Source organism: Crocuta crocuta, unplaced genomic scaffold (assembly GCF_008692635.1).
Source record: "Crocuta crocuta isolate KB4526 unplaced genomic scaffold, BGI_CrCroc_1.0 scaffold217, whole genome shotgun sequence".
NCBI classification, from domain to species: domain Eukaryota; kingdom Metazoa; phylum Chordata; class Mammalia; order Carnivora; family Hyaenidae; genus Crocuta; species Crocuta crocuta.
Window position 1 is genome coordinate 4882067 of NW_027532208.1, and position 20517 is coordinate 4902583.

A 20517-nucleotide genomic window follows, 5' to 3' on the forward strand; every position below is an offset into this window, starting at 1 on the left:
CTATTTACTGCCCCAAATGGGATATCATTGTATATACAATAATATTTTGTGATTTGCTTTTTTAGAGTTAATGCATCCTGACTATGATTATTTGTTTATAAATTCACTTCAATAGCTTCATTTGTAGGGATTACATGGTATTCCATTGGAAGAATTACTGTATTTACACATTCTCTTGTTTGAGGGCATTTAGTTGGTTTCCAATTTTTTACTTCTTGTGAATCTTTGCACACATCTTTATTCCTCAGAAAACGTTTTTAGATATAGAATTGCTAGGTCAAAAGACATGAGTATATTTAAGACTTTTTATATTACTAACCATGTATTTCATTTTATTCTTTTACATGTAGTCTTCACTCCTTTGAAGTGATCTAAGAGGTTGTTAATTAAACTCTCTGTTGTTTGTTGTTAATAGTTCCTTTTGCGGTTCTTGTTCTGCCACTTAAAAGAGAAATTCAAGTAGGTGAAGAGATATTTCAGTACTTCCCAGGAGATAAAAGGATAGGAGGAGAAATTTTTGTTTTCCTTATCCTTTGTGGAAAATTACAGAAACTGACAGAGAAAGTGCAGGAAAGAAATTGATTCCCTCCATGGGTGTAGTACTGGGACTGAACAATACAGAAAAAAAATGAAACATTAAGCCCAGGTATTTTGATACCAAACCTTCTTATAACTGGAGAAATCTTGCTGTTTGCCCAATATTTTTGAAAATCCTAGATAGTCAGAATAAAGGTTTCCTGGAGCAGGACTCGGGTTAGGATAAAGATGCATCTAGTTTAAGATCTGTGTACTTTATAGTATGTATGTCGTACCTCCAAACAAACCATCTCAGATTCTTGGCACCATGTAAACCAGACATCTAGGGTCAACGGGATTTTCATTTTACTTCCAGGTATGTTTATATGTTTTTACTATCATTTAAATTTACTACATTTTTAGGCAGTAAACACATAAACACAGTAAGTCAAACTCCGGCAAGCTGGAAGACTTTTTTCTTCTTCTTCTAACTTTGGATCAATGCCCCATTTCAATCTCTAACAGATATTTAGGTAGCCTCCTTTTTTTTTTTTTTTGCTATTATGATTCCTTGTACATAAATTTTTTGGGTATCTTTAATTATTAACTGAAGATACATTTCTGGGAAGCTGCCTTTCAGCGGTTTGAGGGAAGGAGCTGAAATGCCACCCTGGTGCTAACAGTTATTCAGAAGTTAAATGGGGCACAACGTATCTCAAAAGAGTAAGACTTTGATCAAACACTGTTTAGACCACTTGAACCACCTCAGAAGAAAAAAGCTCAGAATATAGCACTATCTCATCTTTTAAAAATATTGGGGGTAGGGCGCCTGGGTGGCTCAGTCAGCAGGATATGCGACTCTTGATCTCAGTGTCATGAATTCAAGCCCCGCACTGGTCACAGAGCTTACTTCAAAAATATAATAAAATAAAAAATATATATTGAAATTTTTAAGAAATAAAAAATATTGGAGTTTGGAGTAACCTTAACAAGAATAGTAAGCATCCAGATTGTTTACTTCTCCTAAGCATAGCCAGGTCAAATTTCCCTCTCTAGAAAGTCAATCTTAGTCTTCACATTCTAAAGGACAAAACATACAATTTGGGGATTTTTCCAATATCTTAGATACTTTAGAGAAAGTGTTTATCTAACCTCTGATAAAAATAATAATGCATTTATCATGACCAGCTACATTGTGATACATAAATCAAAATCCAAGCTCTTTTTTTGATTCAGACTCTATTGCACAGGCAGTATTTTTGTATTGCTGAATAATTACTTGCTTGCAGGTGTGTTTGCTTTAACATTAGACAGAACTGCTTTCTCTCTATCCTTCAAAAACCCATTCCTTTTGTTTTCTAGAACATATATTTTGGTTGGCAAAGCAACTCAAACCTCAGCCTCCATTTGCATTTCTCCAAGGTCTCAGTACAATAGTGCAGACATTTGTTTGTGAACACAATCTTGTAAGATAGCTGTATTTTTGGTTGGAATCCAGTTCATCTGTTACAATTTAGTGATGTTCTAAGCTTTTACTTCCATCTCTTAGACCCTAAAATGACTTCATGTCTTGGCTGAGCTTCAGAGTTTCAACATACACAGACAGATCCAGACTTTCTCATTCCCCTTACCATGCTGGGCTGTTACCAGCAGTTTCTGGGGCATGAAAAACATCTAAACTGGCAAACTTCAGAAAAAGCAGGTTTTTGGGTTTTTTTTTTTTTTTTCAGGAATATCTTGCTTCATTGTGACAAAAGGCCAACCTGTTCTCCTGTCTAAAATATGCAGTGGAGTTATTTTAGCTTCTGAAAATTTCCATTCTGAGTAAGATTTTAGACTGAGAAAAAGGAGGGGAAAAAGACACCACAAAAAACAGAGTCCTATCAACTCTCTGAAACTTAGTAATTGTGTAGTATTCTGAAGCCTATGACATTATCTGGATCCTTGCAACCTTTACCTAGGTAAGTGCTTAAATGGCCCTTAGTCAAGCTTACATGTCTCTTCTCCCCATAATCAGCCTGGCAGAAAAAGGATTCTTCTTTGCAGAAACTAAACAGTTCCAGGGGGAAAAAAAAGACCTGCAGATGCTAGCATTTATAGGTCGGATCAGTGACAAAGCCAGCCAGCTTGAAGCCTCATCATCCTGTGAAGAAGCTTTCTATGCATCAACCTTCTCTGGAAACTGGTATTTCCAAGTAGCTTATTATTGCCATATTCTTTAATATGAACAGACAGCCAAGGAACCAGACGTTTGGAGGAACATCTCCAAAATGAAAGACAGAGACCAAAGTGAACAACACGGGTGGGGGTAGTGGAGATGGGATGGGTATAAGGAAGGTGAAATAGAAAGAATCAGAGAGCAGGAAGAAAACTCAGCAACTAAGAATAGCCTCAGAGAGAGGAGCCCATACAACACAGGCACAAAAGAATGTCCCCTTAAAACCGGGACAGAAAGCAATAGACCTTGGAAATTAGGAGTGGGGAGGCAAATTCAGTGCATGAGTTTGAAGACAGAGTTGAAGAAATCTTTCAAAAATTAAGACAAAAAAGACAAAGAGGTGGAAATATTAGAGAAAAAATAAGACAATAAAATCAGTTCAGGTGTTTCAACATATGAAAAATTTAAGTTCCAGAAAACGAGGAGGAGGAAATTATGAAAATCAAACCATTAGGCACTATGCCTAATAACAACAGATGAGAAAACATTCCACACCAAGATATATCATCATGAAATTTCAGAAGACAAAGTATGAGAAGAATATTCTAAAAGCTTACAGAGATTAAAACAACGGTGAGGTACTATTATAATGGCCAACATCCAGAGCAGTCACTGACAATACCAAATACCAATGAGGAATTGGAGCAATAGAATTCTCATTCACTGTTGGTGGGAATGCAAATTGGTACAGACACTTTGGAAGACAATTTCTAACAAGGTGAAACGTCCTCTTACTATATGATCCACCAATTACACTCTTTCTTTGGTATTTGCCCAAGGAGTTGAAAACTTCAATCCACACAAAAACCTGCATGTAGAAGTCTACAGCAGCTTTATTCATAATTGCCAACACTTAGAAGCAATCAAGATGTCTCTCAGGTGAATGCATAAACTATAGTACATCCAGACAAAGGTATGTGCTTCAATGTTGAAAAGAAATGAGCTATCAAGCCATGAAAAGACAGGGAGGAATCTTAAATGCATATTACCATGTGACAGAAGCCAATCTGAAAAGGCTACCTACTGTATGCTTCCAACTACATGGCACTCTGGGAAAGACAAAACAAAGGAGATGGCGAAAAGGTCATTGCTTGTCAGGGGTTGTCAGGGGTGGGGAAAAGAAGGATGAATTGGTGGAGCACAGAGGAATTTCAGGCCAGTGAAAATATTCTGTATGACACCACAATGATGGATACACGTTATTATACATTTGTCCAAACCTACAGAATGTATGACAACAAGAATGAACCTTATGTAAACTATGGATTTTGGGTGATATGATGTGTCAGTGTAAGGTCACCAGTTTTAACAAACACACCAGTCTAATGGGAGATGTTGATAATGGGGAGGCTATGCGTGTGTAAGAGCAGGAGGTATATGGGAAATCTGTGTATCTTCCCCTCAATTTCGCTGTAAAACTTAAACTATTTTTAAAAAATAAAGTCTATTTTAAAATTCTTAAAAAACAAAAGTCTTACAGAGCAGAAAAACAGACCTCATATAAAGGGACTGAAAATCCCAATGGCATCAGACTTCTCCACAGCAAAATTGGAAGCTTAGAGCAAATGAAGCAATGCCTCAAGATCCGGAAGGGAAATGATTTTCTACCCAGAATTTTGTTCCCAGGTAAAGTACCAAATAAATGTGAACACAGTAAGGATATTTTTAGCTATTCAATAATTTTAAATATTTCTGCCCATCGTATCTACTGGATGATATAGAATTACCATATGATTCAGTATTTCACTACTAGCTATATACCAAAAGAATTGAAAACAGATTCAAACAGATACTTGTACACCAATGCTCACAGCAGTATTGTTCACAGTAGCCAAAAGGTGGAAAAAACCCAAGTATCTATCAACATATGAATGGATAAACAGAATGTGGTAGAAACATACAGTGGGATATTTTTCAGTCTTAAAAACAAATGAAAGTCTGATAAATGCTACAGCATGGATGAACCTTGAAAACATTATGCTAAGTGAAATAAGCCAGACATAAAAGGATAAATATGTATGATTCTTCTTATATGAGGTACTTAGAATAGGCAAAATATAGAGACAGAAGGGTATAGCAGAGGTTATTAGAGGTTAGAGGAGAGGGAATAGGGAGTTATTATTTAAGGGGTGCAGAGTTTCTGTTTGGGATGATGGGAAAGTTCTGGAAATGGATAGTGCTGATGGTTGCACAACACTGTGGATGTTCTTTTCTTTTTCATAATTTTTTTAATGTTTATTTTTGAGAGAGAGAGAGAGAGAGCGACAGACCTAGAGAGCAAGAGAGTGCACATAAGTGGGGGAGGGCCAGAAAGAAAGGGAGACAGAACCTGAAGCAGGCTCCAGGCTCTTAGCTGTCAACACAGAGCCTGACACGGGGCTTGAACCCACAAACCATGAGAACATGGCCTGAGCCGAAGTCAGACCCTTAACCAAGTGAGCAACCCAGGCGCCCTGTGAATGTCCTTAACGTCACTGACTTGATTAAAATTGTTAATTGCATGGTATGTATATCTTACCACAAGAAAAAAAGTAAAGGTTGTAAAAGGAAGACAGTGTGGCCACAGACGTTTACTTGGCATTACCATATCTTTTAAGAGTAGTCAGCAGTTAACATTAGCATAGAATATATCCCGAGTTTTAATTGCAAAATGTAATTACATTGTCTAAGGCAAACGAAACAGTCCTGTAGTCCTGAGTCCAGTGGGCTCAGTTGAGCCGTAGGAAGGTACACTAGCAGGTTATTATGATGGGGGAACGTCTGGGATAGAAGAAATCTACTCGACTCACAGCTTTGAATTACTTTGTAGTTCAGTGCTTGTTTTGCCAGTCTGTAAGACGGGATAAGTAATAGCGGGTGTCTCATTCAAAAGTGTTAGAGTAAATACAATACCGTTCATGTAGTACGGTCATCTTCCTGAAAGATGTTTTACATGATCTTCACATCTAGTGTCATTGTGTCAGGTAGACTGACAAAGAAAATGTCTTGAGTATTTTGCTTAAAACTGGAAAGCTGTTCTCCCACTCCATACAGAGAGATATAAGGTGTTATGTTTGCGTAGCAGGGGTTTTATGGAACGAATCGGGATGTTGGATTCCACAGGCTTGTTCTAGTATTTAACATGTCTTTTACTAGTCAATACGAATCTTGCTTTACTCTTACTGTTTGGAAAGATGCTTGGATAGCCAGAAAACACTTCTTCAAAGTTCTAATGAGGTGACAATACTGTGCATGTACACGCAGAGAGTGAGGGAGAGACAGACTCCCAAGCAGGCTCTCCATTTCAGGACCAACTCACGACTGGAGTCAATTATTAAGAATCAGATGCTTAGGGGCATCTGGATGGCTCAGCTAGTTTGGAGTCGGGTTCGGCTCAGGTCATGATCTTGTGGTTCGTGGGCTTGAGTCCTGCATTGGGCTCTTTGCTGTCACTCAGCGCAGAGGCCGCTTCAGATCCTCTTTCCCCCTTTCTCTGCCCTTCCCCTACTCGTTCTCTCTCTCTCTCTCTCTCTAAATAGACTTAAAAAAATTTAAAGAATCAGATGTTTAGCTCACTGAGCTACCCAGGTGCCCCGAGATCACAATATTCTTAAACTCACTGAGCCCATTTCTTCATCTGTAAAATGAAGGTGTGCTCTACACCTTGTTTACTTGACAGGCTTGTTTTGAGGATTTGATGAAGTGGTTACGTTCATTTATTCATTTGGTAAGTAGTCACTGTGAGCTTATGAGCTATGCTGGATACTGAGAATATAATGCTCAACAAGAGAGAGATGCTTCACACCTTCCTGAAGCTTCCTATTAAGTGAGATAGCTCATGTATATATGAAGCATAAAGACCACTGCCTGGCACCTTAGTAGATGTCAATAAATATTAGTCTCCTAACTGCGATGGTTAATTTTATGTGTCACTTTGACCTGAGTATGGAGTACCCAGATATTTGGCTAAACATTATTCCTGCTATGTCTGTTAAGGTGTTTCCAGAGGAGATTAGCATTTGAATTAAACTGAGTAAAGCAGATGGCCCTCCCCACTGTGGGTGGCATCATCCAATCCCTTGGGGGCCTGAATAGAAGAAAAAGGCAAAAAGGAAGGGAGAATTCCCTCTCTTCCTGACTGCTAAGCCTGAACATTGGTTTTCTCCTGCCCTTGGACTAGGACTTACACCCCTGGTTCTCAGGCCTTTAGATTTGGACTAGAATTTATACCAATACTTTTCCTTGTTCTCAGGCTCTTAGCCTTAGACTGGGACAGTACCACTGGCCTTCCTGGGCCTCAAGTTTATAAATGGGGGATCACTGGGACTTCTCAGCCTCCATAATGGCATGAATCAATTCCTTGTAAATAAATCTCTCACCATAGTGGGTCAGTTTTGGTAAGCAGAACCAGGCTACACATATACCTGGTCCCTTATTTAGTAGGAACATATTGTGCATATTTATGGTGATCCTAGGCCACTGCTACTCATTCTGTAAATATAGCAGTCATTCTTCTGTTCTAGAATATAAAACTCCAGTGAGAGAGAACAAGTCATTCAAATGATCTTCCCCAGAGAGCAGGGAAATGCAATTTTACGCCCAGAGCAGAGAGGATTCAAAAGTTTACCAAAGTCCTAGGAACTTAAATTGTAGGCAGGAATAATATTGCTGTTCATCACTGTCTACTTATTTTCTATTTAAAGAGTTTTATCTTTCTAGTAGAGGGGGTTGGTTTAATAGAGTGTCAGGGGAAATGTCGAGTGAATGTATTGATTGAATGTATGATGATAAATGGGGGCAACTTATCTCCTAATCTTCCTCCAGGTTTGCCCAGCTAAGGGTGAATAAAATCATTTTTAATATAGCCAAGAAGGTCTTTTTTATTGCCTTGGGGTTGTGGTATCATACATGTGCCTGAATGACTTCTTTTCCAGAAAGAGTAAGAATTTGTAGATTGGCACCAGGTGGAAGATATTTTCATACATGTTTCTTTATGCCAGAATATCAAGGTCCACCATTAAGCTAGGAACAATTAAGTTAGGCTAGGATAATAGTTAAGGAAGGAAACAATGAAATACTCACACTGTTCACATATCAAATACGTCCACATTTTACAGAGAAGATGGTCATAATACCTCAAGGGGAAAGCAAGGATCTTCATCACCAAAGGCAAGGAAAGGTTTCTGCGGCACTCCATACACTGAATGCAAAATAGAAGCGACCTGAAGGGCCAGGAGGCATGAGACTTCAACAAAGCAAATAAATTTTATGTCAGATGGCATCCTCCCAGATGAAAGATTTCTGGAAAAAGTGGGACAGAAGACTGCATTCTTAAGTGTTGTGCACCACTCCCTTTGGCTTGCTTGAGGCAAATGCAATCCTGCAAAGGTTTTTACTCTGATGCTCTAACAAGAAGTATACTTCTGTCACACCCAGAGTGACTGATAATGCTCAGGCCAATCCATTACTCCATTCAAATAATAGGGTTTACTTGCTTTTAAGGTCACTTGCACTATAATGTTGTCATTGTCCTTCTTCTGCTCTGCAGTCTTATTTTCACAGAGGATTGGGAGAAAAAGAGACGGACACTGGGCAGCACTCATTCATGGGCATAAAGCCACTGTCACTCTTGCCCTGCGGTTTTAAATGTTCTTGCCCGTGACAGACATCCATGCAACAGAGGTGTCAGTGGGAAGGGGGGCTTGGGCTTTTCCATGGGGATCCAACGGCACCAACAACAGAAATTCACTCCTGGGGATTTTTGTCTTTGAGTTAAAAACCAGGGTGGAAATACTTCAAGAACATTATGTATCTCAAGAAAGCTGGTGGTGTTGAAATAAAAACATCATAGATTATATCAAGCAGAGTGGCAGGAGAAAGATTTTAAACTCAGAATTTCACTAAATTTCTAATTTCAAATCCCATTAAATAGTCAGCCACACTTCAAAAATGGCCATAAAAAAGTTCATTCAAATTTGAAAACAAAGAATCATTTCTTTCGAGAGGATGTAGTTTAATCTGTATTCTGTCCCGTCACTTTTATAGAAGGAAACACATGGCCTCAAACTTTGCTTTCTGGCTATGATAATTTCCTATTATAGGTTTGTCTTTAGTTAGTTTCCAAAAATCTCATATGCTTAAGGTTTTGGAGCCATGTAAATTTCTGTTCTGTAGCTTCATTTGCACAGATTGGTAGAAAAAGAGAGATGAATTGGGTAGCATGAAAAAAAGAAAGGCTTTTTACTAATCTGAAATAGTTTGGGAAATTCTAAATGGACTATTGCAGTTGCTGTTGTTTTTGTTGAGATAACAAAATGAGGAAGCTTAAAAGTTTTTTTAATTTGTTTTTTTTCAAATAATTTTGTTGTTGTTGTTGTTGTTGTTGTTAAGTAAGTGCTATCACCAATGTGGGGCTCAAACACATGACCCCGAGATCAACAGTTTCACGCTCCACTGACTGAGCCAGCCTGGGTGCTCTGGGAATCGTCGACAGTTAATACAGCACAGGACTCCTGGGTTCTAACACTATGTAGCTGTGTGACATTAGGCAAGGCACCATACCTCTCTTGACCTCTATTTACTTATTTTTGAAATGGATCTCTTTGACGACAGCATCTCTAGCGATATATAAAATGACACATTAAATTACATATAATTATACATAATTGAATAGGAGAGAGAGAGAGAGATGTATGATGTCTGTAAATATACATGTCTCTTGAAGCAAGTGTTCCTAGCAATCAATGTCGTCTCTGCAGCAATGTCCTGCTGGCCTGCAGGGTTGATCCTGCCTCCTTTTATTTTCTTAATTTTTAAAAAAATTTACTTATTTCTTTTGAGAGAGAGAACAAGGGCGGGGAAGAGGGAGAGGGAAAGAGAGAATCCCAAGCAAGCTCCATGCTGTCAGCCTATAGCCCATTGGGGAGCTTGAACTCACTAACAGTGAGATCATGACCTGAGCCAAAATCAAGAGTGGGATGCTTAACCGAGTCACCCAGGCACCCCATGACCCTGCCTCCTTTTAAGAACAGGAATGCTTATGCTCACCCATTTGGAGTCTATCTCATCTTCTTGTAGGCCTGAAGAAAAGCATTGTGGTCTAATATATTAATTTTTGGACTTCTTTAACTGAGATATGCATGGTTTTGGCCGTGTTTTCACCAGTTTTTTATTTCATAACATTTCAAACCTCCAGGAAGGGTGCAGGAATATACAATGAAGAGCCATTTGCCCTGCACTTCTATTTACCAGTTATTAACATTTTGCCAAATTTGCTTCCTTTCCACTTCTCTTTCTCTTTCTCTAGTCCCTTACTGCAGATAGAGGCATTGCCCAACCATTTGAGATTTTGAGAATTGCAAACATCCTGACACTTCACCTCTAAATACTTTTACATCTCCAAGACAAAGGTCATTCTCCCACATAGCCACAAGACAATTCCTTGAGAAATTTAACATTGATTCAATACTATTATCTAAAATATTCTTTGTATCCAAATTTCCTCAATAGTCCAAATAATGCCCTATGTAGGTAGATTTATTTATTTTTGAATTCTAGGATACAATCAATGATTATCTGTTGCATTCACTTCTCCTATCTCTTCACCCTCCCTTTTTCTGCAATTTCCCAACCCTTTTTGGTTTGTTTTCATTTTTGAAGTGTTCAGGCCAGTTCTTTGCAGAATGCTCTGCATCTTAGATTTGTCTCACCGTGTCAGGGCTAAACATTTTTGGAAGGCCTATGATGTACATATTGTTGTGTCCTCAGTGTCTTACATCATCAGAGGTATGTGATGTCAAAACTGGCGATGCGGTGTTTGATCATTTGCTTAAGGCAGCAGTTACCAAATGTCAGCGATGTAAAAAGCCCCTTTCCCCAAAAAGTCTTGTGAGAGTGACACTGAGACTTTATGAATATCCTCTTTCCCAAAGGTTTTGGCATCCATCACCAATGGTGGCTTTAAAATTACTGTGTTTTGACTGTCCTCTACCAAGGGGAATTGGGATAACCAATAGAACTCTGGGAGAATGGACGAAAGAATTGGTCAGTGTGGACTTGACCACAGATAAATCCTGGTACATGTGCTTATGTTTGTGTGTGGTGAAGGTAGAGGGTACAAAAACTGTGATGTGCTCTTAGAATTGTAAGCATGATTGGGGTGCCTGGGTGGCTCAGTTGGTTAAGCGTCCACCTTTGGCTCAGGTCATAGTCTTGCAGTTGGTGAGTTCCAGCCCCGCATTGGGCTCTGGGCTGTCAGTGCAGAGCCTGCTTCGGATTCTCTGTCCCCCTCTCTCTGCCCCTCCCCCAAGTGGCTCTCTATCTTTCTCAAAATAAATAAACTTCAAAAAATTATTAAAAAAATTTTTAAGCAGTATTAAGTGAAGCCTACCTAAGGTTGGAGTACAAGAAACAGGGAATACAAGGAAAGTAAACTTTTATTAGGTGTTGAGTGGAACAAACACACTGTACTGTTTCTGCTTTGCAATTTGTCTGTAGTATGAAACGAGACCTAAAGCTTGAGAAGAATGGCACATACAGTACAACAATACATAAAATCTTTCTTTTTTTTTTTTTTTAATGTTTGTTTATTTTGAGAGAGACAGTGGCAGAGAGAGAAGGGGAGAGAGAATCCCAGGTAGGCTACACACTGTCAGCCCAGAGCCCAATGTGGGGCTCCAATGCATGAACTGTGAGATCATAAGCTGAGCAGAAATCAAGAGTTGGATGCTTAACTGACTGAAGCCACCCAGGTGCCCCTCTTTCTTATTTTTTATGGTGAGTTACATCTGCCTTCTTTTTTATCCACCTGATTTTGGTCCCATTATATATTTGGTTGTAATATCAGTATCTTTCTGTTTCATGAAATTAAGTTATTATTAACAGGAAATGCAATTAGGGGTGCTTGGGTGGCTTAGTCAGTTAACTGTCTGCCTTCGGCTCAGGTCATGATCTCAACAGTTGGTGGGTTCAAGTCCCACATCAGGCTCTCCGCTGTCAGCACAGAGCTCCCTTGGGATCTTCTGTCTCCCTCTCTCCCTGCTCCTCTCCCACTTGTGCATGCCCTCTTTCTCTAAAAAAAGAAATAAAAAATTAAAAAATAGGAAATGCAATTAGAAGTTAATAATGTAGACGCAAAAGCCGGCAATAGATTTTCCAGGTCAGGAAGTGCTTGATTCCATGTGCATAAACCAAACTAAGAAAGAATCTGAGAATGCTTCTGTTTTTATCTTGAATAAATGTACCACAATGTGTCTACATTTGTTTTCATCATGTTTCTCTGATTCATGGCAGTTATTTTCAACAAAAGCAGAATTCTATACTAATGTGTAAGACTAGTTATTAATGGCAGAGAGAACAAAACAAATATTGCAATAAGGAGAAAACATTCTGCATTGAGGAGCAAAAATAAATAATAATGGCAATAACCATGATGACGATCAAGAATGTTAATGAGCTTTGATAAAAGATCCTGGAAAGCAAAGGTATTCTAATAATAGTACAATACTGGAACAGAGAGCAGGGAAGGTGGGTTGTACAAGAAATTACATTGGAAGTGGGAAGACCCATCTGGTATAGGAAATGAAGAAGTAAGACCATGAAACAATACATTGCATGTATTCAAGCAATAGAAATAACGAAGTCTGAGCAAAGATTTTTTTTTGCTCTGCAGAATTATACTAACATATGTCTTCTTTTGTTATCTTTGTGTCTCTCTTATTTATCAGATGATTTGAACTCAAAGCAGGCAGAACAATGTTTTACTATGATGTCAGTGTTTTAGGAAAAAGAGCCAGATATTTGAAAAGTAAGCTTTTTGCAAATACAAAGATGCCATTGTTGCTGCTGTTGGGCTTCTAGAATAACTGTATGATTGTTAATTATGAAAATAGATAATAATAGTGGATACAATTTGTCTTTGAATAGGAGTGCTATGCCAGTAAAACATGCACAATAAAGATTATAAGAACAATCAAAAAAGTTCAGGATATTATAAAGACTTACTTTTAAGCTCCAATATAGCCAATATATACTGTTAAGAACCCAGAATTATCTCATGAATGAATATTAAAATAGTCATGTTTTATTGGCTTTACTTAAAACTATCTACAAGTTGAAGAACCTTTTCAAGCTCTTTTTTAAAAAATGCTTTTGCAATTTGCTGGAGCAATGATTTCCTTTCTTTTTTTCTTTGAGCTACAGTGGCTAATCTGATTTTTGGTGTTTCAGTAATTATGCCAATTAATGTGTGCTGAGAGTAATTTCATTTGTTGAAATGGATACCAGGTGAATATGTAACTAGTAAAAGGTGTCTCTTTAAGATTTTGTGAGCAATTTTATATTAGCCACAATATGGAAGAGTAGAACTTCAAATATAACTAATTTCTAGTTAGTGATCAAACCGATACTCATTTTATATCCTGACAGTTGAAATAAAATTCTGATTTCTTCCCACCTTCTCCTAGCAACCAAAGACACACATTGTAGGGTGATCAACTGTCTCAGTTTGCAGAAAATAGTCCGAATGTCTTCTATCTCGGGAAACCCTTTGGTTCCACGCAAGCGACATCAGTCACTTCCAATATACATCTTATTTGAAAAGAAATATGATACTCACAAAGCTCTATTTAAAATTAAATAAATTTAACATCTAGAAAAGTAATTTAAGAATAAAGTTCCATCCATATTACTACTAAAATAAAGCAACAGTATATGCTGTGTTCCTTCTAAACTTTATATAAACTATATAATTTAACAGTTCTAAGAACAATTGTTGCCACAAGATGTGTGCAATTCTATGTTATTAGTTAACAAAATCAATATCCTTATAATATGGATTTTAATAAATCCATAAAATTCCATGTTATAAATTACTTAATTGTCTTTCATTGTAGGACATTTGTTGTTTTTTCTTTTTCCCCCTATTGTAAGTGATAATGCTGTGTATATAATATTCATTTTTTAAAGAAATAAAACACAGGGTACAATTATTGACAACATATAATGTTTAAATTATTAATATTTTCTTCTGATAACTAGTTTTTTATCAATTACTCTGCTACTTAAGCAACTATTTCATGAAAAATCCTGGTAATATGAGCCCATCCTAGAAACTGGGTGACATTATTTACTTGAATAGTTGAAACAACAGTATGTTTATTTGTTTGTTCTAAATATCAAGACATTTTTATCATACATGAAGATGTTTCCTTCTTTTAGGATCTTTCAAAAGAAAAAAGGCACTTGAAAACAATTGAGATCACTGATCATCATATTTCATAGAGAAACTCTCCTGTGTTCCAAAATTGAGAGAGGCATTGAGGAGTTCAGAAATACTACCAACTCATTTTTAAGGACAGATGCTTGATGGCAGTCCACTTTAATACTAAGTATGACCGAATCAACTGTCCCTTGAGGTTTCATTTTAGGATTTTTGAAGTAGATATATGAAAATCCAAAAATTTAAGTCTTCATCTGTACTGGGAGACACAACAGCTTGAGACTACAAAATCTCAACTCAAATACAGAAAGGATAAATCCTCAAACCAGTCAAATTTATTACTTGCTATTGCCTGCCCAGTCCCTAGCCTATAGAGCTTTCCAAGTGATAAGAAAAAGTCATAGGATGTGTATATAATAACAAAACAATGAAAGAGTAAGTTCTATAACAGTGTTATAAGAAAAGGAGATGCTGTCTCCTTGTGCACCGGTGTCATTTACAACAACAAAAAACTAGAAACCACTTATAACATCATTCTAGACATGGTTCTCAGACAAGAGAAACAAAAGCAAAAATAAACTATGGGGACCCCATCAAAATTAAAAGCTTCTGTATAGCAAAGGAAACAACAAACAAAACAAAAAGACAACCTAATGAAGGGAGAAGATATTTGCAAATGACATATCCGATTAAAGGGTTAGTAGCCAAAATATATAAAGAACTTCTATGACTCAGCTCCCAAAAAACAAATAATTCAATTTAAAAAGTGAGAAGACAGAAACAGACATCTCTTCAAAGACATACATAATGCCAACAGAATCATGAAAAGATGTTCAACATTACTCATCATCAGGGAAATGCAAATCAAAACAATAATGAGATATTACCTCACACCTGTCAGAAAGGCTAAAATCAAAAAGTCAAGAAACAATGGGTATTGGTGAGGATGTGGAGAAAAATGAACCCTTGGGTACGGTTGATGGGAACGCAAACTGATGTAGCTACTGTGGAAGACAAAATGGAAGACAAAAAATTAAAAATAGAACAGCCCTATGATCCAATCATTACACTACTGGGTATTTACTCAAAGAATTCAAAAACACCACTTCAAAGAGATATAAGCACCCTATGTTTACTGCAGCATTATTTACAAGAACCAAATTAGGGAAGCAGCCCAGGTGTCCACTGATAGGTGAATGGAAAAAGAAGATGTATGGGGCGCCTGGGTGGCTCAGTGGGTTAAGCGTCTGACTTCGGCCCAGGTCATGATCTCACAGTTTGTGGGTTCGAGCCCCGTGTCAGGTTCTGTGCTGGCAGCTCAGAGCCTGAATCCTATTTCAGATTCTGTGTCTCCCTTTCTCCCTGTCCCTCCCCTGCTCATGCTCTGTCTCTCTCTGTCTCAAAAATAAAGTATAAAAAATAAAATAAAATTCTTTTTTTTCTTCTGTGAATCTTTTTTTTTTTTTAANTGGAATATTATTCAGCCATTAAAAGAATGGAATCTTGCCATTTTCAATGATGTGGATGGATCTAGAGTATATAATGCTCAGAAATAAGTCAGAGAAAAAGACAAATACCATATGATTTCCTCATATGTGGAATTTAAGAGACAAACCACCAAAGGAGAAAAAAAGAGACAAACTAAAAAACAGACTCTTAAATAGAGAGAACAAACAGATTGTTACCAGAGCACAAGAGGGGGAAATAGGTTACGGAGATTAAGAGTACACTTATATTGATGACCATGGTTGATGTATGGAATTTTTTTTAATGTTAATTTTGAGAGAGAGACACAGAGAGAGAGAGAGAGAGAACACAAGTGGGGAAAGGGTAGAGAGACATACATACACACACACACACAAAATCAAAAGCAGGCTCTAAGCTCTGAGCTGTCAGTGCAGAGCCCTGATGTGGGGCTTGAACTCAGGAACTGTGAGATCCTGACCTGAGCTGAAGTCAGATGCTTAGCCGACTGAGCTATCCAGTCACCCTGGAAATGTTTTATTTGTTAAGCTATTAAGAAAGTGCATGATAGGGGCGCCTGGGTGGCTTACCCCTCCCCCACTTGCACTCTCCCAAAAATAAATAAATGTTAAAAAAGTCATCACAACTACCTTTTCATAAGATCATCATTTGGATACCAGCTGATACCTCTCATTGGCTTCAGATGAGACTGGATCAAGACTCTGTTGATCGATGTGTCATTCATCACAGGCACCTGTAGAGACGTGACCAATGTTTACTATACAATGTTATGGAAAGTAGCACAACATCCAGCAAGTTGAACCACACATTTCGTCCCCTCGCCTTTCTTGAACATTAAAACTGCAGTTTGAAAAACAACTTCCAATGCAAAAAAAAAATTAAAACAGCAGGTGATAATTAGGGCAAAGTTACAACAATGTTCTCGCTGATGGGCTACCTGTCAGTGAATGCAAGCTATCGCTTCTCCCCAGGAATACTTATTACTAAAAACAACTTATGAGGGTTAAAGAAGGGATATTAAACGTGTTACTCTCCTTGTTTGCTCACTTGGAAATGGCATAACGATAGATCCATTAACCAGCGCAGCTGTACCTTGTCTCAGGGCACAAAAACATGCAAACTAACTGAAAGTTATAAATGACCAAAACGTAAACCATAAGCTGCCTTGAGTTAAAAATCAATCTTCCTAATAAATTAAATTCAAATATTATATACTAGTATGTAATATCAAGAAGGATGTTTTAATAATTGCTGTGTTGGCAGAGTGCAAAGTGCAAGACTTCAGAGGGATATAAAAATTTAGTAATTTAGAAAATCCGGGGCACCTGGGTAGCTCAGTCGGTTGAGCGTCGGACTTCGGCTCAGGTCATGATCTCACAGTTCATGGGTTCGAGCCCTGCATCAGGCTCGGTGCTGACAGCTCAGAGCCTGGAGCCTGCTTCAGACTCTGTGCCCCCCCCCCCCCCGCCCNTCTGCCCCGTCTCTGTTCACGCTCTGTCTCTCTCAGAAATAAATAAAACATAAAAAAAGAAAAAAGAAAATCTGGTACCAAAAATAGCTATTGCTGCATGGAATGCTCATAGTTCAGTCATCGAGCTAAAGCAGTATTCTCTGACTAGTCAAGGTTGAATGTTCAAGATATAGTTTGAGTATTAATCATTGATTCAAATAAAAGATTGTACAACTGGAGAGGCTCTCCTGCGTTAAGTATTTTATTCCGGAACACAGATGTAAGTTTTTCCCTTTGTGTTTTCCAGAACCACTTGAGTGTCTTCCCTACTAAACAAGCAACCTCTTATGGAATTATTTCTTTGGCTTTACTCTTTATCAACTACAATTTTTGGCAAAGAATTCACCTAAGCTTTTGCTGATATGAATTATGAGCTCATTCAAACTGCCCATTTCAAGTTAAAGCTTTATCTTTCATTCTGCCCAGTAAGAAATCTGATGATATGCTAAGCTTTATTTTCGTTTACTATACACTATTCCATTGTGTGTTCACACTGTGTCGTATTGTGTGAGTAAACCCATCGCTTATTTATCCATTTTACTGTTGATGAGCATTTGGGTAGTGCCATTAACACATGAAAAAATAAAGTATTCTCTAAATATTCCTATGTATACAAGCAATACCCGCCACACTTACATATAGCGTTTTATATTTTCTGAAGTATAGTGTACATACAGAGAAATGCATATATCGTAGTACAGCTTGATGAATTTTCTACAAACTGAACACACATGTGCAATGAGCACCAAGCCCAAGAAACAGAACATGATCAACTCCTCAGAAGCCCTATCTATGCCCGCCCCCAGTCATTAGCGCCCCTTCAAAGTCAGCCACTACCCTAACCTCTCTAGCATAACTGAGTCTTGCCTCTCGTTGCACAACACATACTCTTGTGTGTCTTGCTTCTTTCACTTAGCATTATATTTATGAGCTTCATGTATGTTACCGCATTTGAAAGTAGATTGTTCATTCTCAGTGACGTGCAGTATTCCATTATGTTAATACATCACCAATTATTTATTTTACTGCCAGTGAACATTTGGGTTGTTTCCAGTTTGGGGGTTATTATAACGCTCTGAACTGTTTAATAGATATGCTTTGGTATATACAGTAGTCATAGGTATATTCTAAGGAAAGGAATTAGTGGCCCACGGAGTGTTCATATGCTCAACTGGAGTAGATATTGCCAGTTTTCCAAAGTACACAGCATTTGATTTCTTGAGGAATCATTCTCAGGAAGGCATTTCAGCAGAACCATTTAGAGAACAAGTTGTGGACTCACCCAACACCAGATTCAGCTCACCATGCAAAAGCCCTGCTACCTATGCTTAACCTTCTTAAGCCTCAGCGTGCTCAACTGTAAAACAGATGTAATAAAACCTTCCTCAAAATTCATGAGAATTAAGTGAGATATTGTAACTTAGAACAGCGCCTGGACCACAGTAAGCACTTAGCTTATTATATGGTGGTTATTAATCATTACAACATTAATCATGTTGCTCTTACAACATACATGATATGGAGAATTAGAAACAGATATGTGGACAACACAATCCACAAACAATTTTAATTCTCTGATGGAAGAAAATTGAAACTCTGACCCAAAAGGCATTACCAATTCCAGTGAGCATTGCACTTGGACCCTGAAAAAAATCATTTAAACATTATCCCAAAATGCATTTGCAAATTACTCTTGCTGGAGGCAAGGTTCTTGGATGCAGTGCATTACCATCCATTTTTTTTTCCCCTACCAGACATTACTCTTTAAAGACAGGACTGCCAAGGGCTACTCTGGAAAGTCACTAATATTATACTTTTTATTATATTTGCCAATTTCACACCTTCCTCAACACAACCCCCAAAGTTGTGAAAAGTGACTGTAATTGCAAGTTAGTTCTTAGTTTTTCAATGAAAATAATCAGCATCTAAAACGTCTTCCATATTCCTAAAAACCCTGGAAAATGAACCCAGATCCTTCCTTTAAATGACAAGGAACTTCCCCTTTTTTCGTAGGTGTGAACTTGATAAACTGGATTTGAGTAGCTGCTGGGACAGCATCCTAGAGGCTAACACAAAAGTTACACTCTGTACAGAGGCACTGTTTTAGCTAATTGCTCCAGGGGCAGCAAACTCAGCTATGCTAGGTAGGCAATTTTGGAAGGTGGCACCATGTTCCTAATAAATTGAATCAGATCCTATATATCAGTCACTTCTCCCAAGAAATTAAAGCACACCATCTACTTGAAAAAGATTATTTTTTTGAGAAGGCCTTTTAGCTAGACCGCGAAGGGAACTTTTTGAACATCTAATTGAAACTCTTTGATTTACAGATGAGAAAACTAGTCACTTAAGAGTCTTGCCTAAGGTCAAAATGGTCTGTTCCTTGGGCAGGCAGAAAGCTCAAGTCTTATCCACAGTTACCTGGTTGCCCTTCTCTATTCCTGCAACTTGTTTCCCACCATCTGCCCACCTGTCCAGTGGCCCCCCTCCCCCCATTTCATAAAGACCCAGAAAAGGGGACGACGATGGAGCGTAACCTAAGGGAATGACCATTAAATTGTTACATGAGTGAGGCTTGCCTGCAACAACGTAAGGTCCAGGGAGGACCTTCTGTGTTTTGTGCACCAGTGTATTTCCAGCGTGTAAAACTGTGCCTGGTACATAGCAGGCCCTGATAATTGTAAAATGAAATGAATGAATGAATCAAGCAACCTTGGGTATGTCAGATTGTCATGCCCTTTTCTTTACCACCTCTTTCCAGAAGTACTAATAAAACTACTGGAAAGATTTAGTAAAGAGGAGGAAAGATGTACAAAGCATCTAGTACCGTGCCCGATCCATTGTGAGCAATTTAACAGTGTCAGCTCATTTCCTTTTCTTCTTCCCCAAGTGTAAGCTACTGGAGGTTAAGGGGTGATATGCCACAGTACTTATGTGCCAGACAACAAAGTGAAGTGGGCAGCCAACAGGCTGGTGAGAAAGAGCTGTTGGCGTCTTTCTGATCCGTACAGATCAATGACAGTGCCCCGAAAAACGCACAGCTATTTTACCTAGAGAGGCTGGTCTCTTTTGTTGATCGATTCTGGGCTGCAGTCAACTCTCTAATACAACTTTTTATAAGCATCAGCTACATTGCAGCGGCAGGAGGGGCAGCGATAGGAAAAGCAGAGAAACCCCCTCCGCCTCCCCATAAAGGAAGTCGACCATGGTAGGGGCTGCATTTTCCAGGTCCAACGGGGACTCGGGCTGGGGCAGCCCCGTACCCTCCAACCCCGCCCCTCCCCAGCGGCGGCTGCCGAGGTTCAAGTTCGGCCCCGGGCGCACGGCCCTGAGCTTCCCGCTCCGAAGCCGCCTGCGCGTCCCAAGAGCCCCCACATGAAGGCGAGGAGGGCCCAGAGGTCACACGGGCGCGGGGTCACTCGGTCACGCGTTGTGCTACCACGTGGGAGAAAAGTTTCCAACTTCGGCCGTAGGGCCTCTCGGTGTCCCCCAGCGGGGCGGAGGCCCGCCCTTTGGCACCCGCTCCCTTTTCGGTCGCCTGCAGTCGCGCCCCCCTCCCCGGAAGCCCCCCCCACCCCACCCCTTGCTTCC

At 38.8% G+C, this 20517-nt stretch overlaps 1 long non-coding RNA gene across 1 annotated transcript in view; it reads right to left on the reverse strand.

Annotated features, from left to right (window-relative positions):
* LOC144242892 (uncharacterized) overlaps positions 1-20517 on the reverse strand; it is a 35702-nt gene that overhangs the window by 14876 nt on the left and 309 nt on the right. The window contains exon 2 of the long non-coding RNA XR_013338480.1: positions 16046-16149. This is a non-coding gene — a long non-coding RNA (uncharacterized LOC144242892). The remainder of the gene's footprint in view (positions 1-16045; positions 16150-20517) is intronic.